Source organism: Thermobia domestica, chromosome 3 (genome assembly GCF_964235325.1).
Source record: "Thermobia domestica chromosome 3, izTheDome1.hap1.1, whole genome shotgun sequence".
Classification (NCBI taxonomy): domain Eukaryota; kingdom Metazoa; phylum Arthropoda; class Insecta; order Zygentoma; family Lepismatidae; genus Thermobia; species Thermobia domestica.
The window spans coordinates 210,233,151-210,260,988 of record NC_137456.1 but is presented as its reverse complement, the minus strand read 5'-3'; the positions used below and the strand labels follow the sequence as shown (position 1 = coordinate 210,260,988).

The window sequence follows — 27,838 nt, the reverse complement described above, 5'->3', positions numbered from 1 at the left end:
TTTGGCTTAAGGATTCCAAAGATGGCTCTACTTCCACGTTTGCTACGGTCTGCTTAAAATTCTGGAAGTTGGGCCTAAGCAACTTTCCAGTTTTGATCAATATTTTCTCCGTATTTAGTCGGTGTAAGGACCTCAAACTTGTTCTGTTGGACTTTCCTTATCAAAAGGTTTCTAAAACTGCCTTACCGCCCGCAAAATCTGAAATTCAGAATGGAGGTGGAGGCGGCTGCTCTCCTGCCTCACTGACGCGGGTTGTCATATGAAACTATCCTACGCCCTTTCACGTGGTTCTATTTACATTTATGTCGAACTTTTGACTGAGGAAATATTACATTTTGAGATAGAATCATTTTACTGAGTAAAACTGAACCTTATTGAAAATGGACTTGGATCCATTGTGCTCTGAACGTCCAAAATATTATTTTTCGTCAATAAATTATTGACTTTAGAAAACAACCAATTACATAGGCTTGCAGAAAATATTCTAAAGTTAGCACAATATGAAGTATGCTTCAGACATTACTTTTCGAAAATGTATTACTTTAAAATAACTTTATTAGCATCAGTGTTCTGAAATAGTAATCAACTTTTGCAACTAAAATCTCATCCGCCTCCATGAAACGCGAGTTTACCCTATAAGGGCATAATTAGAAAACTTTCCGAAATGACTTGTTTTAGGACTAAAGTAACAGCACAAGCGTATTTCTGGTAAACTTCTAGCCTTACAACATGTAACATGACTAACTTTGCTTTTAAAATTTCGAATACCAATCAAAAATAGCCGCCATGATGTTTGATAGCTCCATCTGATGTGTCAGACCACTTCTAGGTTTCATCATTCTCCCTCAACCCGTTCTAAACACACAAGAAAGGTGAGGACTTTTATTTCACCATGTATATTGATAGATTGTGTGAAATCCCCATAGTAGATATATTTTAAAAACTACCTAAAAAGCTTATTAGAACGAAGGAAGTGCTTAAGAGAGTCACTGGCACGAGGGTGTAATAAAAGGGTGTCGTGATATGAAATAAGTTGACAATTACTAATCTGTAATGAAATATTATGTACCCAACACAGTGTAGTCTTAACCAGCATAATATAAATGAAAACGTCGGTTGCAAGCAGTGTTGCTATTCAGCCGGTTCGCTACAACCAATTGTTAAATATTTCGAATTCGCAGAACCTTTTGTCATACCCAGACATAACAGTAAATTTTACCCAGATAAACCCAGGAACAGTAAACTTTAGTTTAACTTTTTTTGTTTTCATAAATTCTTACAGCTAAATGGTTAAACATATGATTCCGCTGAACAAAGTATAAGAGGTTTATTTCTTAATTTCAAATGATCAGGTATTATGAATGAGAACTGGAATCACACGAATGTAGCGGTGAAAGTTGAAACGCATACATATCATTATCAACACTTGTCGATCTATTGCTGGATTAAGGTCTTTCCAATTCGTTTTGACAACCATCTATCTTGAGTAATTTGTTTCCAAGATATTCGCAGTAGTACCTAATTCCGTCACACCTTGTATTAGGATGCTATGTAGATATCTTCTTGTCACTTGTGGTATCCAATAAAAAATTTGCTTTTGTCTACCTTGTATGGTTTGTTTCTTAAGAGAGTTACATCTATCTTTCTACCTATCCATCTAGTATCTCTCTCTCTCTCTCTCTCTCTCCATATATAATGATACGTATATATATATATACAGAACCGGTTGTCAAAAAATTAGAATAACATCACTGGTTGCAACTAAAGAGCAAAAGATCTTAACAAATAAGTTATTACAGGATTTTGAAATATATGTTTAAAATTATGTTTTAAACTGTTCAAAATGTTTAAAACATGTTTTTTCCGTGTGTATTTCAAAACATGTTTAAAACATTTTGAACATCTTTTTCATGTTTTAAACACATGTTTTGTTCTTTTAAAACAACTGTATTTTTCCAAACCTGGTTTCTATTATCTAGTGAATTCATCTGCCATTATGCAAATTTGGGAATAAAACTACTATAGCCCCCCTATTTCCACCCATATATATATAAACACAGCCTGTTCCACAACTCGTATACTTTTCTACAGCACTGGAAGAACATGAAGTTTTCACACTATTAATGTGAAATCTGGCATTCTTACTGAAAAATGTCTGAATGTTTTAAATTTTAATAGTAAATGAGAGAAAGTTATTCTTTAGTCCCTCTTTTGAGGCGAAAGCACAAAAGTTCATTTTCCTTTGGGAGATTTAATGTTAAATGTTTGAGGCAGTCTTCCCTAACGATTATTGGTAACGAATTTGGGGCACATGAGTATTATTGCTACAAAATACAATAACACTCATCTGGAATGTCACTATAGTCGTCTGGAACATTATTTTGGGTAACGCTACTCTTTTGGGGGCAAGGGGCGTTAAATAGTGATGGGTGGAGTGTTACCAAAACCCCAAATTGTATTCTGGGAACACAAGTTATAGTTATTTTTCTTGTTTTCGAAACGTCTTTCGTATTTCTTTTATGATGCTATAAGTCAATAATATTTGGCATAGTTTATATTGATAACCTGAGTTGTTTTTAAATGTTTCGTTCACAATTTAGTATCTTCTCCACACAAAACTACAGATATGACAGATTTAATTCTTATACTCTGTATTTGGTTCAAAGTAGTCGTCATTACCTGGTTAAGGACTTATGTCCAGGCACGATACAATTAAATTTATTTATTCGACGACCTGGAGAAAAATTAGTACCTACTAACAAATTAAATAACATACAATCCAGGAGAAACTACAGAAATAATAACATATTATGCAGTAGTTTCGCCGTGCAAGTTCAAAAGTACGCGAGTAATAATAATAATAATAATAATAATAATAATAATAATAATAATAATAATTGTTCACCTTAACAGTACAGTTGTCTATTATTATTATTATTATTATTATTATTATTATTATTATTATTATTATTATTATTATTATTATTATTATTATTATTATTATTAATTATTCGCATACTTTTGAACTTGCACGGCGAAATTACTGAATAATATGTTATTATTTCTGTAATTTTTCCTGAATTGTATGTTATTTCGTTTATTAGTGGGCACTAATTTGTCTCTAGGTCATCGAATTTCGTTGTGTACTTCGGTGTGAATAACCTTAGACCCTACAAGTAGAAGCTGGCTCGTTCCGAAGCTGAAGTTAGTAAAATTTAGTGTTACGTGGCATGATAGCATAAGAATAACGTAGCGGACTTAGGAGAAGTACACATATCCAACCTAGGTTCAAGTCCTGTTCAAGCCAAAGTTGTTCTTTTCATAACAAAGTGATCGTGAAGAATTAACTTCTAATACTGGATGAGCAATCCTTAAGAATGTGGAAGCAAACATCTGTATCATGATAGAGACGATTTACGAATGTTGGTTGGGAAAGGCAAGGAAATTACCAGGAGATTCGAAACACTTCATTCATCTGCAGCACTTTTCGTGTTATCGTTTTCAGAAAGAAGCACGACATCACTTGTGAAGCAAAGTTTGGGTAGAGTAATCGTTGGAGTAGCGGTTATCGTACAAGACTTCCAAATGGAAAATCTCGGATCGATTCCCCCCAGGTAATATAGTTTTTTCGCATAAAATAATGGCTCCAACTGTGCGAATTATATCCTCATAGATGAAATTGTTCGGAACAGATAAATCTCCGGAGATGACTAGAAAATGGCCCCCTCTTTAGTTATTTGAAAACAACATTTTATTTCTGTTAGTTTGACACAAAATTTGTTTTCATCCTATAATTCAATGTGTTTATTCACATTTGAAATTTGAAACATGCAAGGTCTGCTACATCTATAAGGAACATCCAATTCTTCTTTTGAACATTTGTAACGTTTCATTATGATACAGTTTGGAATTTTAATATAGGATGTTTCTGATAGATATTTAGCAGTAAAGTAGCATTCATTCATTTTCTCTTTACTTTCTTTTTCATTTCTTTTCTTCCTTCCTTTCTTTCTTTCTTTTTGTTCAGTTCGCATGAGTAGTGTGGAATTGAAGGTATGACCAACGCTACCTACTGAGTTTATTATAATGTACTTCGGATCAGTCGATATTGATATTGACATATATCAACATTCGATATCAACGAATATATCGATATCGATATATCAACATCCTAAATTTTCTATATCGATATTCTGGGGGTGAGGTATAGGGGGCCGTGAGACTTACGATGGATGAAGAAATAAAACTTAATTTTTACGATAATGTCTTGTAATGACAACTTCTTTATGATCACAAGCTGCAATGTAAATAAATCCACTTGCAAATTTACAATATTATATACTATAACTTCTTAGCCACCAGAACTTTTCTGCTCCAGAAAAAAAAAAGAAACAAAAAAGCACCTGTCAAAGGCAAGTGCTTCGAACTTTGACCTAGAGCTTATGTTAAGAAATGTTTTTGTTCCTCTCTCATCCCTTTTGGCCTTTGGAACCGCTCATTGACAAAAAGTGCACACATGACCGCTATATGCACACACGCTCTTAGGCAAAATCAGAAATTTTATTATTATTATTATTATTATTATTATTATTATTATTATTATTATTATTATTATCTGGAAGTTAGCTACGGCTCTGATTTCCCTTATTTTGTGTTTGTCTCTCTTTCCGTTTCGTGTGGATATTTGTTTTTGTGCTGTTAGGCATTTATATTAAGCATTTACATTATGTAATCTTTTTCCTTTTTTGCGAGATTTTTTTTTTCTTTTGGAAAATGAAGAGAAATTGATTTCCTTTGATACCTATTTCTTTCCATTCTACTTATTTGAACTGCTTAAGCAAAATCGTTTTGTAACTTTTCATGTCATCCATTGCTCTGACGATAATAAAATCGCCATTCTTAGCAATTTATTTTATTACAAACATAGCTATCATGTGACATGCTAGGTAGATATGTCTTGTTTTCCTCATAAAAACAGTATCGAATTATTTAAAATTTTTTGTAATGATTTTGGTTTGAGTTTAGTATTGTTTGTTTGCTAGTTTTCCATACATGTTTTCTTAAACATAATCACTGTATTTTATTGATAACAGTAAACTTAATTATTTATCTCAAACTATCACCTGCGTCTTTCGTTTCGTTCATATAATTTTAACTAGTGGCGTCGGGAAGGGAGGCCCGGAGGGGCCAGGCCCCCCAAAGAGGTCCGAAAATGTACTTTGGTACTTTAATGTTTGTAATTTTTTAATATTTTTTATGTATATATATAAGGGGACACGAAAAAACTTCGAATTATTCAACAATATTCATTTTCACATATATGACAACAAACAAACCAAAGAACTGTGCATCAAAAACATATTCATATGGTGTAGACTCTACCTTTAAAGCAGCTTATTATTTGCGTGATCGAATACCGCAAACTAACAAACGACATTGACTCCACATAATTCAAACTACGTGTACAATGGAAAATATATTTACATACAACACTACAACATACATTGAATAGCCCAAACAATTAAACACCAGTAACAATTCGAATATTCTTTTCTCACCTTTAAGAAGTCGTAAACCTCATTTGCTTAAATTTGATGGTTTTTGTACGGTCAATATATCTTGAATTCCATGTATTGCGTGGAATACGATATCAATAACATTTGGTTGACTTTATCAATAATTCATCTTAAATTTTCAACAAATTCTGAAAAAAGATGAGATTGGCACACATTCTCTATCTTTACTTCTTCCCCAACTCACTGTATTTCTCTGTTTACATCTGTCCAACATTAAACATTTTCAACTGTATTTACTTCGAATTATCCAAAACATAGGTTCAAAAGTTCGATTTATCCACGATTTTTTACTATTTTTTTCAATACAGTTTTCAAGGGCAACGGACTTCTGTTCGAATTATCCAAGTTCGAATTAACGAGACTCCACTGTATATATATATATATATATATATATATATATATATATATATATATATGTGTGTGTGTGTGTGTGTGTGTGTTTGTCATTTCTCTATATGTTTGCTAAATGAACAAGAAAATTTTATTTTCGTTTTATTGTTCTTATTTACTGCTCTTTTGACATGAAATTTGCTACATACGTGTCCTTGCCGACTATACACATACTAAAACTATAAGAAATACTGGGCGAATTCGTTATCAATTTATAGTCCAACAACAACATATTTATAGACACGCAACAATAATTTTGGACATGAGTATACCTATAACAGCACTTGCTCCCCCCCCCCAAATACACATCCTGGCTACGCTACTGATTTTAACATAATTAATCTTGAGTACTCTCAACCTTCGTTCCTCATACTCCAGACAACATTCTTTCACTAATCATTCTCAGGTCAATCCTTTTAATTTTCATATAGCTACTTAATTTGAATATTTTATTCAGATACAAACCCTAAACAGTACTGACAAAATTGAGTTGAAACATACTCACTAGACGTGGCGTTTTAGGGGAGTGGCGTCGCGGAAGGTTGTATTTGAATTTCCTCTTTTGTCAGTAGAGTCATGCTTTTACCGTAGACCGAGGTATTCCTGGAATTGGGGTGTGCAGGAATATTTCAGGTGCATTTCGCCAGCCCCCCCACCTTGGAGTTTCGAAACAAAACCTATTCCAATCGTTTGTGCTACGTTTGTGCCGGAATGTACCGCAAAAAATTTCGTTTGTACCACTTCCGGTACGAAGTTATAAGGGTTTTAAAGTGGGGGCGCTGGGGAAACGGCAGCCCCCCCACCTTGGAATTTCGAAACGAAACCTATGCCAATCGTTTGTGCTACGTTTGTGCCGGAATGTACCGCAAAAATTTTCGTTTGTACCACTTCCGGTACGAACTTATAAGGGTTTTAAAGTGGGGGGGCTGGAGAAACGGCAGCCTCAAAACTTGGAATTTCGAAACAAAACCGATGCCAATCGTTTGTGCTACGTTTGTGCCGGAATGTACCGCAAAAATTTTCGTTTGTACCACTTCCGGTACGAAGTTATAAGGGTTTCAAAGTGGGGGGGCTGGAGAAACGGAAGCCTCAAAACTTGGAATTTCGAAACAAAAGGTATGCCAATCGTTTGTGCTACGTGTGTGCCGGAATGTACCGCAAATTTTCGTTTGTACCACTTCCGGTACGAAGTTAAAAGGGATTTAAAGTGGGGGGCTGGAGAAACGGCAGCCTCCAAGCTTGGAATTTCGAAACAAAAACTATGGCAATCGTTTGTGCCGGAATGTACCGTAAACATTTTCGTTTGTACCACTTCCGGTACGAAGTTATAAGGGTTTTAAAGTAGGGGGGCTGGAGAAACGGCAGCCTCAAAACTTGGAATTTCGAAACAAAAACTATGGCATTCGTTTGTGCTACGTTTGTGCCGGAATGTACCGCAAATTTTCGTTTGTACCACTTCCGGTACGAAGTTAAAAGGGATTTAAAGTGGGGGTGGGTGGAGAAACGGCAGCCTCCAAGCTTGGAATTTCGAAACAAAAACTATGGCAATCGTTTGTGCCGGAATGTACCGTAAACATTTTCGTTTGTACCACTTCCGGTACGAAGTTATAAGGGTTTTAAAGTAGGGGGGCTGGAGAAACGGCAGCCTCAAAACTTGGAATTTCGAAACATAAACTATGGTATTCGTTTGTGCTACGTTTGTGCCGGAATGTACCGCAAAAATTTTCGTTTGTACCACTTCCGGTACGAAGTTATAAGGGTTTTAAAGTGTTTAAGGTGGGGGGGCTGGAGAAGCGGCAGCCTCCAAACTTGGAATTTCGAAACAAAACCTATGGCAATCGTTTGTGCTACGTTTGTGCCGGAATGTACTGCAAAAATTTTTGTCTGTACCACTTCCGGTACGAAGTTATAAGGGTTTTGAAGTGGGGGGCTAGGGAAACGGCAGCCTCCAATCTAGGAATTTCATAACAAAACCTATGCCAATCGTTTGTGCTACATTTGTGCCGGAATGTACCGCAAAAATTTTCGTTTGTACCACTTCCGGTACGAAGTTATAAGGGTTTTGAAGTGGAGAGGCTGCAGAAACGGAAGCCTGCAACCTTGGAATTTCGAAACAAAAATTATGCTAATCGTTTGTGCTACGTTTGTGCCGGAATGTACCGCAAAAATTTTCGGTTGTACCACTTCCGGTACGAAATTGTAAGAGCTTTGAAGTGGCTGGCTGGGGAAACGGCAGCCCCCCCACCTAGGAATTTCAAAGCAAAATTTATGTCAATCGTTTGTGCTAGGTTTGTGCCTGAATGTACCGCAAAAATTTTCGTTTGTACCACTTCCGGTATGAAGTTATAAGGTTTTAAAGTGGGGGGCTGGAGAAACGGCAGTCTCCAAACTTGGAATTTCGAAACAGAAACTATGCCAATCGTTTGTGCTACGTTTGTGCCGGACAAAAATTTTCGCTTGTACCACTTCCGGTACGAAGTTATAAGGGTTTCAAAGTGGGGGGGCTGGAGAAACGGCAGCCTCCAACCTTGGAATTTCGAAACAAAACCTATGGCAATAGTGTGTGCTACGTGTGTGCCGGAATGTGCCGCAAAAATTTTCGTTTGTACCACTTCCGGTACGAAGTTATAATAGTTTTAAAGTGGGGGGCTGGGGAAACGGCAGCCCCCACCTTGGAATTTCGAAACGAAACCTATGCCAATCGTTTGTGCTACGTTTGTGCCGGAATGTACCGCAAAAATTTTCGTTTGTACCACTTCCGGTACGAAGTTATAATAGTTTTAAAGTGGGGCTCGGGAAACGGCAGCCTCCAAACTTGGAATTTCGAAACAAAACCTATGGCAATCGTTTGTGCTACGTTTGTGCCGGAATGTACCGCAAAAATTTTCGTTTGTACCACTTCCGGTACGAAGTTATAAGGGTTTCAAAGTGGGGGGGCTGGAGAAACGGCAGCCTCCAAACTTGGAATTTCGAAACAAACCTATTCCAATCGTTTGTGCTACGTTTGTGCCGGAATATACCTTAAACATTTTCGTTTGTAGCACTTCCGGTACGAAGTTATAAGGGTTTTAAAGTGGGGGGGGGGGCTGGAGAAATGGCAGCCTCCAATCTTGGAATTTCGAAACAAAAACTATGGCAATCGTTTGTGCTACGTTTGTGCCGGAATGTACCGCAAAAATTTTCGTTTGTACCACTTCCGCTACGAAGTTATAAGGGTTTTAAAGTGGGGGGGCTGGAGAAACGGCAGCCTCCAAAGTTGGAATTTCGAAACAAAACCTATTGCAATCGTTTGTGCTACGTTTGTGCCGGAATGTATTGAATAAATTTTCGTTTGTACCACTTCCGGTACGAAGTTATAAGGGTTTTAAAGTGGGGGGGGGGCTGGAGAAACGGAAGCCTCCAACCTTGGAATTTCAAAACTAAGCCTATGCCAATCGTTTGTGCTACATTTGTGCCGGAATGTTCCGGAAAAATTTTCGTTTGTACTACTTCCGGTACGAAGTTATAAGGGTTTTAAAATGGGGAGCTGGGGAAACGGCAGTCCGCCACCTAAGAATTTCAAAACAAAACCTATTGCAATCTTTTGTGCTACGGTTGTGTCGGAATGTATCGCAAACATTTTTGTTTGTATCACTTCCTGTACAAAAGTATGACAGTTTTAACTAGGGGGCTGCCGTTTCCAGAACCCTCCGCCTTGGAATTTCGAGATAAGACTGTGTCAATCGTTTGTGGTACGTTTTTGCCGGAATGTACCGCAAAAAAATTACGTGCCTGAAGTAGGCCCCCCACCTCTCCCAAATTACACCAAACGTTGCACATCATTAATGCATCGTTAGTGCACGTTAGTGCATTTAGAACTAACGTTAGTGCTATCAGCGTTTACGAGATCTTGAAGATTTTGGTGGGGGACCAACTTCATATGAAGTTAGCCCCCACCCATCTTTATGCAGACAGATTTTCACTAAACTTAGCGCATCGTTAGTGCATCGTTAGTGCACTTAAACACACTATGCACTACCGTAAGTGCTACCATATTTTGGGATTATTCAAGATTTTCGGTGGGGGGCCAACTTCAGAAATATCAAATTCTATACAAATAGAGGTAGAAACATGGGGTTGACGGTAATCGTTAGTGCATCGTTAGTGCACTTAAACACACTAAGCACTACCGTAAGTGCTATCATATTTTGGGATTATTCAAGATTTTCGGTGGGGGGCCAGCTTCAGAAATATCAAATTCTATACAAATAGAGGTAGAAACATGGGGTTGATGGTAATCGTTAGTGCATCGTTAGTGCACTTAAAAGCACTAAGCACTAACGTTAGTGTTACCACATTTTGAGATTTATTCAAAATTTTTGGTGGGGGCCAACTTCGGAAATATCAAATTCCATACAAAGTGTCAGTATTTTCAGGAATCAGTAACGAATGCACTAATTACTTTGTTAGTGTTTGAAGAGGGCGCAAATTCACGCTGACCACCAAAGATATTTTACTTGTAGCACCTACACTAATTAAGCACTAACGTTAGGGGTTGGTGCACGAAGAAGCACTAACGATGCACTAAGGATTGTACTGGAAATGATCATTAGTGCTTTTTAATTTGGCAGAAACTGGACACAGTGAAAAACTCCCCTTAAATTTCTTATGTGAGTTTCCTGAGATGTAACTGGCCATAACTACACTAATAGTGAAGCACTAATGAAAACGGCTGTAATTTTTTCGTTATTGGTTGAAGTGGGGCGCCAAGTTTATGAAAGCTTCCAAAGGTTTTTTTTACTTGTAGGACCTACATTAATGAAGAACTAACGTTAGGTGTTAATGCACTAAGAAGCACTAACGATTTCAGTAGAAGAGGTCATTAGTGCTTTTGATTTTGGCGGAAATTTGACGCAATGAAAAATTCCACATAAATCTCTTATGGGATTTTTGTGGCATATAATTGGCCATATCTACATCAATAGTTAAGCATTAACGGAACTATGAGTGTTTTGCAGAAGCACTAACGATACATTAACGAATGGACTTATTTTTCGTTACTGCTTGAAGTGGGAACCAAGTTCACGCTGGCCCGCAAAGGTTTCTTACTTGTAGCACCTACACTAATGAAGCACGAAACTTAGGTGTTGGTGCACTAGGAAGCACTAATGTTACAAGGAAAGAAAACTTTCGAAATTATCGTGAACTTAGCCCCCACTACAAGCACTAATGAAAAAATTAGTTTTATACGTTAGTGCATTGTTAGTACTTCTAGAAGATACAAGTAGTTTCGTTAGTGTTTCACCATTAGTGTAGAAATGGCCAATTATAAGTCTCAAAACTCCCATAAGAAACACATGGGGAATTATTCATTGTATCAAATTCCCATCGCATTCAAAAGCACTAATTACCTCTGTTAGTGCAATTGTTAGTGCATCGTAATTGCTTCTTAGAGCACAAACACCTAACGTTAGTGCTTCATTAGTGTAGGTGTTACAAGTAAAAAAAACCTATGGAGAAGTCAGCGTGAATTTCGTACCGACACTTTAAGCACTAACGGAAAAAAAGTCCAATTCGTTAGTGCTTCGATAAAGCACTAACAATTTCTTTAGTGCTTCACTATTAGTGTAGTTATGGCCAATTACATATCACGAGACTCACAAGATATTTAGGCAAATTTTTTATTGAATCAAATTTCCGCCAAATTCAAAATCACTAATGATCTCTTCTAGAGCGATCGTTAGTGCATTGTTAGTGCTTCTTAGCGCATCTACACCTAAGGTTAGTGCTTCATTAGTAAATGTGCTATAATTAAAATACCTTTTGAGGCCAGAGTGAACTTAGCGCCCCCACTTCAAGCACTAACTAAAAACTTAGTGCTATTCGTTAGTGCATTGGTAGTGCTTCTGGAAAACGCTAACAATTTAGTTAGAACTTCAATATTAGTTTAGTTATGCCCAATTACATGTAACGAAACACATAATAAATTTATGGGAAATTTTTCATTGCATCAAATTTCCGTCAAATTCAAGAGTACTAATGATCTATTCTAGTGCAATCGTTACTGCATCCTTAGTGCTTCTAGAAAACACTAACTGTTTCGTTTGTCCTTCAATATTAGTGTAGATATGGACAATTACATGTCACTAAACTCCTATAAGACATTTATTGGGAATTTTTAATTGCATCAAATTTCCGCCATATTCAAAACCACTAATGATATCTTCTAGTGCAATTGTTAGTGGTTCTTAGTGCACCAACCCCTAACGTTAGTACTTCATTAGTGTAGGTGCTACAGGTACAATATACTTGTAGGGCACGGTGAACTTGCGTCAACTTCAAGCACTAACAAAAAATTAATGCCATTCATTAGTGTATCGTTAGTGCTTCTAGAAAGCACTAAACGTTTGTATGGAATTTGATATTTCTGAAGTTGGCCCCACCAAAAACCTTGAATAAATCCCAAAATATGGTAATGCTAACCTTAATGCTTAGTGCATGCAAGTGCACTAACGATGCAATAACGATTGTCTTTGACTGCATGTTTCTACCTCTATTTGTATAGAATTTGATATTTGTGAAGTTGGCCCCCATCTAAAATCTTGAATAAATCCCAAAATATGGTAGCACTAACATCAGTGTTTAGTATTTAAGTGCACTAACGATGCACTAACGATTGCCGTTAACTCTATGTTCCTATCTCTATTTGTATAGAATTTGATATTACTGAAGTTGACCACTCCACCAAATTTTTTGAATAAATCTCAAAATATAGTAGCACTAACGCTAGTGCTTAGTGCGTTTAAGTGCACTAATGATGCGCTAATGATTGCCGTTAACACTATGTTTCTACCTTTATTTGTATAGAATTTGATATTTCTGAAGTTGGCCCCCCCACCAAAAATCTTGAATAAATCCCAAAATATGATAACACTAACGTTAGTGCTTAGTGCTTATAAGTGCACTAAAGATTGCCGTTAACTCAATGTTTCTATCTCTATTTGTATAGAATTTGGTGTTTCTGAAATTTGCCCCCCACTTTAAAACTATTATAACTTCGTACCGGAAGTGGTACAAACGAAAATTTTTGCGGTACATTCCGGCATAAACGTAGCACAATCGATTGGCATAGGTTTTGTTTTGAAATTTTTTAGGTGGGGGGGCTGCCGTTTCCCCAGCCCCCCCACTTGAAAACCCTTATAACTTCGTACCGGAAGTAGTACAAACGAAAATTTTTGCGGTACATTCCGGCACAAACGTAGCACAAACGATTGGAATAGGTTTTGTTTCGAAACTCCAAGGTGGGGGGGCTGGCGAAATGCACCTGAAATATTCCTGCACACCCCAATTCCAGGAATACCTCGGTCTACGGTAAAAGCATGACTCTACTGACAAAAGAGGAAATTCAAATACAACCTTCCGCGACGCCACTCCCCTAAAACGCCACGTCTAGTGAGTATGTTTCAACTCAATTTTGTCAGTACTGTTTAGGGTTTGTATCTGAATAAAATATTCAAATTAAGTAGCTATATGAAAATTAATAGGATTGACCTGAGAATGACTAGTGAAAGAATGTTGTCTGGAGTATGAGGAACGAAGGTTGAGAGTACTCAAGATTAATTATGTTAAAATCAGTAGCGTAGCCAGGATGTGTATTTGGGGGGGGGGGGAGCAAGTGCTGTTATAGGTATACTCATGTCCAAAATTAATATTGCGTGTCTATAAATATGTTGTTGTTGGACTATAAATTGATAACGAATTCGCCCAGTATTTCTTATAGTTTTAGTATGTGTATAGTCGGCAAGGACACGTATGTAGCAAATTTCATGTCAAAAGAGCAGCCGAAGCAGCTCCCAGCAAAAGGTGACGTCAAGACCATACCAAATGTGTAGCTGTTCATCTTCCATCACTAGGGTCCCGACGATGTACTAAGAAGAGGACCATCTACAGGAACCGTCATAGACAATCTAGGTCTTCATAGATTGTCTACTGTCACACTGAGAAAAATCCGTTCTCCGGACAGCGGTATATTGTACAAATATACGGAATCTTCTTGCTTACTACAGAAATCAGTACGGAGTATACGTTATCTGTATGCTACATGGGCACTGCCCTTAGATGTTACATCATGCCGTTGCAGGATGTCTGATATCTAACAGTCTTCCTTATATTACATACATATATGTATGTTACTTTCGTCAGCTACATGTTATATACGTCCATTTGTATGTGAGATCCTGACCGCTTATATTGTTTCATACGGAAAGTAAGTACAGATGGAACATTTATACAGAAAGTATTATAAAACATGTATTTTCAGTTATACGTTTGCTGTACGTTAAGTCCTAAAACTGCAGGATTTACAAATGAAACAGACGATTTTACGTACGCCACATACAATTTTTTTCTCAGTGCAGTTGCAACTCTCAGCCACTGCATTTACAGAGGTGTTGTTGCAGATCACTTCCTCTCCCATTTCATCCAGTCTTCACTTTGATTTCTGTTGGGTGAGTAGGGACATTCCTCGTTCATCGATGGCCACGATGAGGACAATTTGAAGACCCAGCTTTTCACATCAGTGTTCGAAGTGAGACTACAATCATTCAAGTAAACGCATTATGCTGTCTTCACAGTGCTTAGTATTTGTCAGTGCATTCAGTGTCTACACGAACTATGAATAAAACTAATTATACAGTGTTTACACGAACTAAGAATTAAAAAAAATGTAATGACATCCACTAAAGATATTGTTCAGCAATTGTTCTTCCAGTTGGTGGTGTAATGTAATGAAACCACGAGCTAAGAATTAGAAAAAGAAAATCATTATTAATTTTATTAATAAAAATCATAATTCTGTGGGTGACATTGAACGAAGATTTTGTGTAAGATTTTCAATTTCGGGTACGTGCGTAACATATTTTTTTTAAAACCACAAGGACAGTATTTGTAACCAAGAAATCGTCGGATGGAGAAGCAAAATAGTCAAAAATCATTTGTAGTATAATAATATAATGTTTATAAGTAGTATTTAACATTTCGCATAAAATCACGAAAAGTAAGAAGCAAACCTCAAGATAAATTAAAGTTAAAAATACTTATTTTTACATCATTAGATAAGAATATTTTTCATAAAATGTAATTAGGGCTTTCCTAAGATTTTGTAAATTTTTATATAATGGGTTTTGGCAAATTAAAAAGGAAAAATAATTAACAGCCGGTTGCACAATGTTCGCTTAAGAGCTTAAGCTCAGCTAATGGTAAATTTTACGTTGCACAATGTTTGCTTTATGCAAAGCGGAGCTAAAAACCCGCTTAAATGTAGGCGGCAGATGAACTACCACTCATCTTCTTAAGTAGGGTTTTCTTGAGCATTCGATGCTTCGTTGTTTAGAAAATTCTGCTTCAATGTTGGGTAGATAAGAGGTGCCGCCTTACTTATACTGTTGATGGCTTTGAAAGAAAGAAAGATACTATTAGAAAGCTTGTTGAAAATGTCGGATTCATCCAGCGATGATAACAATTATGAAATTCTTGAACTAATGGGTTATGAAATTCTATAGCTATTTTGTTCCATGTGGAGTTCTTGTCGCTCCACGACACAGCGTTGCTCCGGATAGGAATGTCTAATAGCAATTCTAGTTCAGACTGCGAGAAGTTATTTGTTATTTGTTTTTCATTATAGGTCACGCTGTAATTAGTGAAAACAAAGTTCAGTAAGATGTCTTCTATTAGGAACCGCCATGTTTCATTCTAGAATAAATCTCCCATAAATAATACGAACTCTTTGTCTTAAATATTCTCTTGATTCGCAATAGGTGGTGTGGAAGATTGCTATCCATTTGGTGTTAATTCTGATAATTCAAAGGTGGCAGTACAATTACGTGCAGTGTGCGGTAGTAATTGAAGTTTGCTAATAAACATTTTGTCGGCTACATCACTTCGTAGCAGTGGCGTAGGGAAAGAAGGGACCCAGAGAGGGCGTCAGGCTCCCAAAGGGTCCAGACAATGTACTTTGGTATTTTGATATTTGTAATTTTTCTCGGAAGAAAGAGCAATTGCTTTCATGTATATTATTTCAAAACAAAATTCTATTTCTAAATAATTCCCATGCAAGCTGAGTTCATCAACATCGCCTTTATTCTTTAAAAGTATTTGCATTTTGGGGGATATGGAAGTCAAGTTTTCCAGGAAACCCTGCTTCTCAAAGGGAAGAAAGGAAAGAGTGTGGGCCTATATGCATATTGTGACCTTTAAGTTATTATTTATTTATTTATTTATTTATTATTTAAAATGGCGGAGTTAAGGCATAACCTTTTCTTTCACTCAACCATTTACATTTTTCTTTTAGTCTTTTTTTTTAACGACGAGATTAAAAAGGATATACACTTAGGTACCGACATAAAGAACAATACAGAAAATAAAACATGAAAAGTGAAAATGAAACTTATTACATATAAAATAAACACAAATAAACAAGCGACAATGCTGAAGACACGTTAAACTATACAAGGAGAAACAAAGAAATCAATCTTGATTATATATAACATATAAAATACATTCCTATGATTGACTTTGTATAGATAAAATGATGCACATACTTAAGTGATTGTGTATAATATATACGTTCAAACACATGTATCAGAAGGGAATAGAAAAGAAAATAAGAAGAAATAGAAAAAGAGAAAAAAAAAGAAAAAGGAACAGCTACATGGTAAGGCAAGGAATAGCTTCGTTTTTTTTTTTTTTTTTTTTGTTTGCTTGTTTGATATTCTTTAAGCCGACGTTTAAAAGTCAACACTGAACCAGAGTTTCTGATGCTTTCAGGGGTGTCACTCCAAGCTTTGGTGGCAAATAGCGTGAAAGATTTGGAAAATAAATTATTAGATTTGTGCGTTTGAACAGCGAGTGTTGTGTTTCCTTTAGAACGGGTATTTAGTGGGTGAGTATCGCCGAGAAATTTAAATTTAGAGGATAGATAAGTAGGTTTTTTATAATTAATTATTTTATATAAAAGTGTTAGAGAATGAACGCGGCGGCGGGTGCTTAGATTGCACCATCCTAGTTGCTGATAACAATGGGAGATGTGGTCGAAGCGTTTCTTATTAAATATGAAGCGAACGCAGGCATTCTGAATGCGCTGTACACGTTTTGCCAGATCTTCGGTTAAATCAACATGGACCCTATGCTGCATCACAATAATCTAATGAGAGGTTACCAATAATTGAACCAGGGACGCTTTAATGGATTCCGGAAGAAGGTTTTTTAAATGCTGAAGAGAATGAAGGAAGCCGTAAGCTTTCTTGCATACTCTATTAATATGGTTTGTCCAATTTAAGAATTTATCGATCTAGGTCCTAGGCTATTGACGCTATCGCTTACAGGAATGGCTACGTTGTTTACAAGAACATTCGGTAGGCTTGTAATCAGGGGTGTAGCCACGGGGGCCCCATCGGGGCTGTAGAAGGCCGAAGTCCTTCTCCTTCATCTGCATATCAAAATGCAGATGAGGGGCACATTTACATATCATTATGTAAATAGATTAATTTGTGATACAATTAATTGCTTGAAAATTAGTATGCATATTAAATATTATCCTATTATTATGATTATTATGTTTAAACACCGAGCGTAGTACGGAAATATTAATACAATATTGTATTATATTGTATTTATTCATGTATGTTATTTCCTTTATAGGTTAATGATATTCGAGTTTATTGCGTGCATCTCATTACTGGGTCATTGTATTATATATAGTATACATGGGGATGAAGGAAGATAGTAATTATATTACTCTACATTGGATTAATTAACGAAGAAATAAGAGCATATTCTATGGATTCATGCATTGAGTTTGGAATCTTGGAAGACGGAGCTACGCTGACAGAGATTTTTTTTCTCCCACGACTCTTCGTCGCCTGGAATACTGTATGTGAGGTCCTTCACAACTCACAGTTGCAGGAAAGCACCAAATGAGTGACAGAATAAGACTCATTATACACAGGAAGGATCCTACTCACTTCCTTTAGTGAAGCAACGCTGAATTGGAAACAGTGCTTACAGACGCTCAACTTCTATTGTTGAAAATGTTGTAAAAATTTTAGCGTCAACATGTGAGTTTTTGGATTTGTATAGGTGTGATTTTGTGAGCAGCGAGCTCGAAGCGTCTCTTCCGCCCCCCCTTCACCCATGGCCAGTATCGTCAGCGGACGGGCCTAGAATTTTACCCAGGATGCACAGCAGTTTTGAAATGTTTACTTTTATTTGATTCATTTCCTATGTTAAATATTAATATTAACGTATTACGCTCACTCGTTCTTGGAAATACCGTTCAAAATTCATGACTATTTTTGTCAACGTGCATCCCTTTCGTACAAGACATTTGGCTCTTGTAATTATCAAAATTAATAATAACTAAAGATGTTTTCCTCTCTCTCTCTCCTACAAACATGGATGCCGATTGGTAGCAGACACTTTGAAAGGCAGCCGCAGAAAAATAGGCTTATTTCAAGTACTGTGAGAGATGACAGTTTATGATACTATTATAAATATATTCTATGTATAATTTGCTTTATTTCTGTATATAATATCATGTATTTCTCTTATTCGTAGTATTAGTTACAAGTGAAAATAATTATGTTGTTGCAAAAATTCCATAGACTTCTGTTGTGAGCAGAAGCTTCAAATGTTACCGCCATTTGAAGGTATGGCAGCACCTGTCAAAGGATTGCTGGGAGTATGTGCATCCAGAAGCAGGTTTCCGAGTTGGTATTTGCGGAAGACCTCCCAGTAGAATCGCCAGAGGCATAAAAACCTTTGTTGAAAGACTCGAAAAGGAGCAAGTCCTTCCCTTTCTTGGTTTTGGTGCGTTTAATATACTTGTTCGATGAGTGAACAAGTTAAGTGGGTTCTTAGCTCTAGAAGAGTAAACGTGATTCGACTGCGGAAAGAAGTCATCTATACTTCCTTAAGTATCGGGCAGTTTTGACCCAGGAAAACGTGTGAGCATCGGTCTCCCAGGGATTTCCTGTTGAACATACATGTATCGACATGTATCGGGAAACCGTGTGTGTGTGGTGAACTTTGCTTTTACTCAGTGCCTTCTATTGTGAGATACATCAAAGCGTTGAACAGTGCTAATATTTGAAAGTTGTGAAAAACTAAGTCATCCGTATCGACGACCATTTACCATGAAAAGTTACTTTTAACATAATTTTTTTTATCACGACACAGTGCTATCTGTAACTCGTATGAAGCAGAACTAAGTAGACAGTTTTGTCTAAAAACCCCATCTTAGCACAGGGGAGCATTTACAACTTCCAGTATGGAAGTGGAAACATAAATATACAATATCTCTAGTTGAGATATTATAGGCCTGTCACGTCATTTATGGCAGTGCCTCCTTGGACTTTGAACAAGGATCCAAGCAATAGGTAAATTGCTTGTTTTACGGACATATAATATGTCCACTTCAAGATAATTCGTCATCCAGCTTATTAAATTGAAAGAATATTGCAGCTCTCCAGTGGAATGAAAATGTACCAACGACGTGGTGATTTCAAGCCAGAACTGTGCGTGTGAGTGGTACTTCTGCTACTGGAACAGTGCGCCGAACATATTGAAATATTTGATCAGTTTATATTCTTTTAAAATTTATATTCATCAAAGTGTTGCATCAATATTAAAATATATGTTATTGAATTCCTCCTCTCTGAGACAGTCAGAGACTTTGAACTCACAAAAATGAGGAGCTAAAGAAATTTTGTATATAAAATTCCAATCGTTGTCTGGGATCAAACAGATCTCTAAAATTCAAGTTTCACACATCCTCTTTTATTTTTTTTAATAGTGAAAAGAAATGTGGTGTATATATCTATTTTTATAGTGTATGTGTTCGTAGTGCACTACTGAAGGAAAGTTCAAAGTTAATGTGTAAATAGAGTATTAACGTATTATCAGCACTCATCCTATGTTCTACAAACACGGAAATAAACCGCCATCTTTACCCAGTATTTCCATTGGTCTGTTCTTGCTGCAGGGTGAGTACCTGTTACTAATTCAAAATGTTTTGTTTCAGGAGTGTGAGACAAGGAAGCATTTTCTCTTGTTGTTTGTATATCTGACCAGCTCTCTGAATGGGGCCCAGAGAGTATTATGCCCATAGAACCAGAGCTTACAGTCATGAGTATAGTGAGTTTTAAAACAGGCTGCTACCTGTTAGTTTAAAGTAGTTTTTTTTTCTCTTTATTAACCTATTTGTTATTGCAGAAACTCACTATAGTAGCTTCTAGGCCATGACTGTCATACAGATTACCCTGAGATCTGTTATGCTGGTTAACTAAATTTCATATGCTCTACCGAATTTATCTGTGGCAGTGGCAGCTTCTACAGGAGATTACTGTTCTCTCCAAGCAGGGAATTAGGTATGCAGATGCCTGTAATTTGCATTTTATGAAAATTTTAAATCTTGTTTTGAATATTCCCAGCCACTCCACCTTCTTGTATTAATCTTATTTGTGTTGGTGTTCTTTGATATCCTTAGTTTCGGCTCTGGCTACCTGCACCTCACAGGGCCAGCCCCCCAAATGATTTCTGGCCCCCCAAACGAACAGCTTTAAAGTTTACATATAATTAATAATTTACGGTAAAATAGTATTTACCATAAAACAACGCTACTAAACTAATTAGTAAGTACATTATAATTTTTATTTGCTGTAACTAGTGAAAAATATTTTTATCAGATGGAAAATTTGGTGAAAATTAACATTTTTATTTGGATTTCATTCGCTCTTTTTAATGCTACTTGGTGTAAAATACGGAGTGAGATATAGCTGTTAATAAAATAATTATGGTTTTAGTCATGAATAATAAATAAATACTAGTAACCCCGCACGTCCTGCGCAAGCGGAGGACACTATTGTTGTCTGAATGATTGAGTATGATACAAAATTAAAAATATTTATGGCTAGCAAAGTAATTTTAATAACACGTTAATAATATATTTAATTAAGAATTTTTCGATAATTACTCGAATTTAAGACGTCCTCGAATCTAACCCGGGATGTACTTGAACCTAAACCCATAAAGTGGGGCTGATGTATATATTTCCTGAAAGCTTGGGTTAAGGTAAGATCAAATCCGGTAACCAAAATTGCGGAGGTCTTATGCATTCCGTTTGAAGGCAGCACTTTACTTATTTTTATCAAAATCTTTAAGCGTGTCTTTTGTAACCGCTCTATAAGGTCCGGTAACCGAAAAATCTGAAATGGTGAAACACATATGAAAACGGAAAAACATGTCTTCTATCATTTCAAAAGTAACGTATCGAAGTTGGTATTGAATGAAAGAAGATAAATAAAGTCTCGACTCTACGATAAGCCTATGTAAAATAGCGGTGAGTCAAAATATCAACACAATCTTCATTGCAAAGTCTATGGCCACTCGCATGAATCTGAAACGATAGGATAGGTGTAAAAACAAAAACAGGGATATGTTATTATTTCAAACTTATAATGATTCAAAGTATAAAAAAATGTTCCAGGTTCCCTCGCAGGGTCCCAGAAAGGGTCCCACTCAAAATGTTGAAATGGGAAAGGGATTCAAGTTGAGTATCGTATGAAAGCTGATGTGAAGTGAAAGGTGAAAGAAGTCTCGACTCTTGATGATAAACCTGTCCAAAATAGCGGTGGGTCAAAATGTCAACATACGTGTCATTAAAAGATGCATGCCCATTCCTATTAATCTGAAACGGTGAGACAGGCGTAACACAAAACAAAAACAAAAACAAAAACCTAGAATGTTTCAACACGGCATGATAACTATCCCAGGCCCGAATGTCATGTATGTTGAAAATTTGATCGAGATCGATGGATGGTTCAACAGTTAAGTTCTATTTATTTTTATATATTAATTTCCCCTCCCCCTTTCCTAGGTTCTACCGTTAAAATGAAAAAAAAAAAAAACTTTCCAGACTCGAACGTCGTCTATGTTGAAATTTTGATTGAGATCGATCGGGTGGTTCAAGAGATTAAGAGTCACATACAGTCACTTTCAATTTGGATCTGAAGTTTTTTGTTCACATACACCGTTATTAAAGGTTTTTGTCAGGAAATCTTAAAGAAATTTAGTGAAAGTTTAAAAATCAGTCATGTATAAAGGTCACCAAGAATGTTCTGTCGCTTTTTGTGGAGTTCTGCGTTCCATTGGCCCTCACACCGTAAGTTGAATGCGAATGGAGATGAGGCGAATCTGAGTTGTTGGTGTGAATATATCCAACACACCACCTGGTTCTGGCAGTTCAGTTACACCGTGAACTTGCGTAAGGAAGAGTGAACGTGGGGCTTCCACAGAACGTCATAAGGGCGTCTATGCTGTACGAGTTCCAACTGGGGTCAAACGCCGCTGTAACGGGGAGGAAGATATGCCAGGCCTTTGGTGAGGGTATCGTGACTACGCGGACAGTGCAGCGGTGGTTTAACAAGTTTAAGGACGGTCACGAAACATTCGAAGTAGCAGCACGTGCCGGAAGACCAACAAGTGTACAAAACGAAGGTTTTCAGACAGCAATTGAGGCGAACAGTGGCCAAACATGAGAGGAGCTAGAACTACAATTCTGTGTGAGTAGAGAAACCATTCGGCAGTACCTGCAACAACTGGGGAAACAGTACAACTTGGGTCGATGGGTTCCACATGATTTCACTCCAAGCCAGAAGACAACGCGAGTTTCTTTGCTGTCTCGTCTGAGGAAGGAGCGATTCCTGGATAGGGTGTTGAAATGTGATGAGAAGTGGGTCTTGTACGTCATCATTGGTTAGCACCCCACGAACCGGTTTCAAAACAGCCGAAACCAGAACTGCACCAGAAGAAGGTCCTCCTGTGTGTTTGATGGACTGCTCGCGACATCGTGTGTCGGGAACTGCTACCACCTGGTCAGAGCATCAATGAAACTGTGTACTGTGAACAGTTGAGCAGTGTTCAAGAAAAACTTAAAACTCTGGGGCCAGCACTTCTGAATCGCAAATGGTTCTCTTCTTACAGGACAACGCTAAGCACCATGTGGCAACGAATGACCCGGGACCAGGGCCGTGCCGTGAAGGGACGAGCGGGGCGTTGGCCGCGGGCGCCGAAGTAAGGGGGGTGAAAAATTCCGGAGAAAAAAAAGATAGGAAAAATTGCTTGAAATATATGTATGGGGGCACCGCCGTATACTCTCGCCCCGGGCGCTGATTTTCTACGGCCCTGCCCTGCCTGGGACACCATTTTACGCCTTGGATGGGAAACACTATTGCATCCGCCATACTCCTCGGACATTGCACCGTCCTATTGTCACTTGTTCCATTCCTTGGACAATCACCTTAGATGACGACAGTTCAATTCGCTAGTAGAGCTGCAAAATGCACTTGATACCTTACCTTCTTTGCTTCATGCCCACAAAATTCTACCGCGATGGAATCCATGGCCTCCAGAACGTTGACAGAAACTCGTCGATGCTGATGGGGATCTTCCAGATACGTCTTAGCCCCAGGTGACATATCGATGTTGGAAGTGGTAAGTGAGAACTTTCTTGGTTACCTATGTAGATAGGTTCTGTGTACAAGGTGCTTAAATTGAATAGTTACGCACAAAGGTATAATGTTTGGTCGGGGGCAGTAGTTCTTGGTGAAACATAATAAAAACTACCTGGAATATAATTTATGGAGAAAAAGCAATAATAATAATAATAATAATAATAATAATAATAATAATAATAATAATAATAATAATAATAATAAGCTAAGTAAAACAGTCTTTTTAGTTGCTGGAAGGAAACCAACGTTTTCCGGTTTTTCAGGCTTCAAAAGCACTAGCTGCAAGACATTTTTTTTTGTTTCCTACATTGTAGCTGCCCCCCACGAAAACGAGGGGCTCCTCCTATATAAACCTGCTGGCTACACCCCTGCTTGTAATATTGATCGTGGGGAGTAGTTTACGAGAACCAAGCATGATATACAGTATTTTGATTTGGTTGGGTTTACTTGCAGTCCATTGTTACGTGCCCATGTACAGATACTTTCAATATCACCGTTTAAGTGATCAATCGCGGTTGTTAAATTTAGGGGATTAGTAGTTAAATAGCATTGTATATCATCTGCATATAAGTTATATTTACAATGGGTGATGTGTTCAGGTAAATAGATTGTTCTACTGTTTGACATACTAACGACCACAGTTTTCACGTACTCGTTTCTTCTTTGACTCAAAACCTTTCCAGACGGAGTCATGCAATACTGAAAAGAAGCAGTTCCTTTCTAATCATAAAAGGAGATTCCGAAAATATTACTTTCGTATTTGGCCCCAAGAAATCATTGACCTCGACAAAAAATAACAAAACACGCGCCCTGTCATCGCCTATTGGAAATCATTTACCGCCATTCCCAATAGGATTAAGTACAACAATAAACCTCGATTTAATACAACTCACTTCTAGCTGCAATTGGCATAAAAAACGCATCGATTACTGGATTTCAATAATGTTCGGTAGTTGGTTTCCTTAACCTAAAAGGAAAAACAAACAATAGTAAAGACTACTAGCGTGTGACTATCTCACAACAATCTCTGACGACCCTGAGACCAAAAGGCAGAGTATGGAGTGGAAACACACTAGCTCTCCAGTTCGCAAAAAATTCAAGGTTCAACCTTCCGCTGGTAAAGTGCTGCTGACCATCTTTTGGGACTCACAGGGTCCAATCTATTGCGATTTCCTTGAAGATCAGCAAACTACCAATAGCCTATACTATTCTGAGATGCTAGAACACAAAGTTAAACCAGCTATCAGGAGCAAACGCCTTGGACTCTTGTCAAAAGGAGTCATTCTTCAGCACGATAACGCCCGCCCTCATACAGCCCAGCTGACCCGAGATAAGCTTCAAGAATTGGGTTGGGAGGTCTTACCTCATCCTACCTACAGCCCAGACCTCGCCCCATCTGATTTTTACCTGTTGGACCACTCAAAGACGCCCTACGTGGAAAAAGATTTGCTAACAATGAGGAAGTTAAGGCAGCGGTGCAAAGGTGGCTTCGGGGTAAATCGAAAGATTTCTTCGCCAAGGGAATTAGGAAGCTGCAAGAAAGATGGAACAAATGCATAACTCTAAAGGGTGATTATATTGAAAAATAGCCTTAGTTTTGAAAGATTGAAATAAATCTTTATTGAGCTATAGCAATTTGTCTCTTTACTTATTGAATGCCCCTCGTATACGGGTATTCTTTTTACTCTTCATATTAGTTAAAATCACTTTACCAGACGAATGGTACTATATCCACACTCTTCAAATTTGGAGGAACTGTTTTCATATATATATATATATATATATATATATATTACCAGATTTTAGAAAACACGCCTGTCCCCACTTACCCTTGTTTCAACTAGCCCTATGTTATTGAAACTTGGCTCATGTCAATAAGTAAAGTGAGAATTACAGATTGAAGGAAATGCACTGATAGGATAGAAACAAAAATTCTTTAATGGAAGTGCGTTCGTTTGACATTGAATTGATATGATTATAGATGGTTAAAAAAAACGATGAAAATCAGATGAAACACACTTAATTGAGTGGTATAGTAATAAATAACAACTCTATGCACCCAGTTAGACAAACGAGAGTACAAAGTGGATGATTAATTTCAGTTGCTTTAATTATTTTAACGTGTTGACATGGTTTATTTTTATTTTTATTTTTGTAAAACTGTTTTTCTTTCATATTCTACATAAACACTCTTTATTTGCTGTAAGTATTAAACAAGTTTAATAAACATAGAACGGACTTATTTGGGGAGGATCGATTTGGGACCGGGTCGTATTTTCCTCTTCGTGGTTACACCCCTGCATACAGCTGATAGTCAATATTTTTATATCTTTTTTTATGGTTACTATGTTGATCACGTTTTTAGATGTGGGTTTTATACTATTTTCTGCATTCTCTAAAATTAAGTTGATTGTATATTTGTTATTTTTTATGTGATATTCAGTTATTTTTTTACTAAAAAATATTTTCTTGTTAAAAAGTAAGGCAGCCTACATTGTACGCGAATTAATTTTTTGTTGATGGTGTTTGTCTAATATTTGATTAATTGTGTCCTATTATTCCATATATATTGCTTATTCTTGTAAGAGATCAGATGTTTAGTCAGGATCTTTGCATCCATCCGGAAAATCTTCCTTTTGGAAGTTACTTATTAGTAGTTTTCTACTATGAACGACTTTCATCTTCTTTTGGGTACTACCATTCATTAAGGAAACTGCGTGATGTGTATTTGTATATACGTTTCTTTATAATATTTGAATTTCCCTAATACTAAATGGAATACTCTACCAGGGCTACTTTCAAACGCCAAGCACATAAATTTACAAGACGAGACAAGAACAGTTTTTCGAGAATCGTGACGAGATAAAAGATAATCATTCACAAAATTTAAGAGACAAGACTAGAACACCATAATTCTCTGTTTGATTATATGCTACCGTCACGGCAACTCTTACGTATTTATCATGACATATACATTTTTGTTTTGATTTGCAGAAATATTCAAGTATTGTTTTTGTCCGAGATACACTGAGAAAAAATATATGCAGCGTACTTATAAAGGTAGGTTACATGCGTAATTCCTGTAGTTTTTGGACTTAACGTACAGCAGACATTACTGAAAACGCATGTTTTATAGTACTTTCTGTATAAGTGTTCCATCTATACGTACTTTCCGTAGAAACAATATAGGCAGTCAGGATCTCACATACAAATGGACGTATATAACATATAGCTGAGGAATGTAACATAAGTATATGCATGTGATATACGGAAGACTGTTAGATGTCAGACATCCTGCAATGGCATGATGTAACATCTAAGGGCAGTGCATCTGTAGCATATGGATAATGTATGCTCCGTACTGATTTCTGTAGTAAGCAAGAGGATTCCGTATATTTGTACAATATACCGTTGTCCGGAGAATGGATTTTTCTCAGTGTAGCATAGCTAATACACGGCAAACCCTATCATGCAAATTTTCAACATGTGTATACATTTTTATTCATTTATTTATTTTTGAAAATGAACTACATATGAATTCCGATCTACATTTACATGCATATCTATCTAACCAACTTAATATTGTTCAGTTCAGCAATAGAAATTAAATTTCGTGCTTTTCCATTTAAAAGAGTAGAAATATAGACTAATGATATTTTATTTTTGGAAATGTACCACCAATGTAGTACTTTGTTTCTTTTGTACAGAGAATCCACCCATATTCTATTCTCGTACATGGCAAGGACTGTGATGGACGCCAACAAATATATCCACGCCATAGAAAATTGGGCAGATTGATGCACTGGTTCGAGGTTATTGGCGCATTAAAGAGAGTGATTGGAATTATTACTAGGCTATCACTCGGAACAGTGATTCACATCATACGCGATGAGATTTGGTTTAGGTGGGTTCCGCGTCAGCTTAACAGTGGAAATGAAAGAAGCCCGTAGAAACGTGTTTGAACAAAATTTGGCCCGTTTCAACACTGAAGGAAATGTCTTCCACGTGAGTTTCGTAACTGTGGCCAAGTTCCGCGCTCATCACTTCGAGCACGAGAATAAACACTAGTCCATAGAGTTCAGATAGTATCCTGTCTTAAAACGTTCAAGAAAAGTCATGGTCATCATCTTTTGAGACAGTAAAGGTGTGATGCTAATTGATTTTCTGGAATATGGTACCACTGTCAATTCCGAACGTTACGTACAGAAAGAAACGAAGTTGCGTGCACGTCTACGTAGAGTTCGTCCTCACAAAAATGTCAGACCTCAACAGGACAAACGCAAGGCTGCATTCAAGCCAGTTGACCACTACCGTATTGCAGAAGCC

General features: G+C 37.0%; 1 protein-coding gene across 1 annotated transcript in view; it reads right to left on the bottom strand.

The window, feature by feature from the left end:
• LOC145680947 (E3 ubiquitin-protein ligase Siah2-like) overlaps nt 1–27,838 on the bottom strand; it is a 77,370-nt gene that overhangs the window by 48,965 nt on the left and 567 nt on the right. The window lies entirely within an intron of this gene.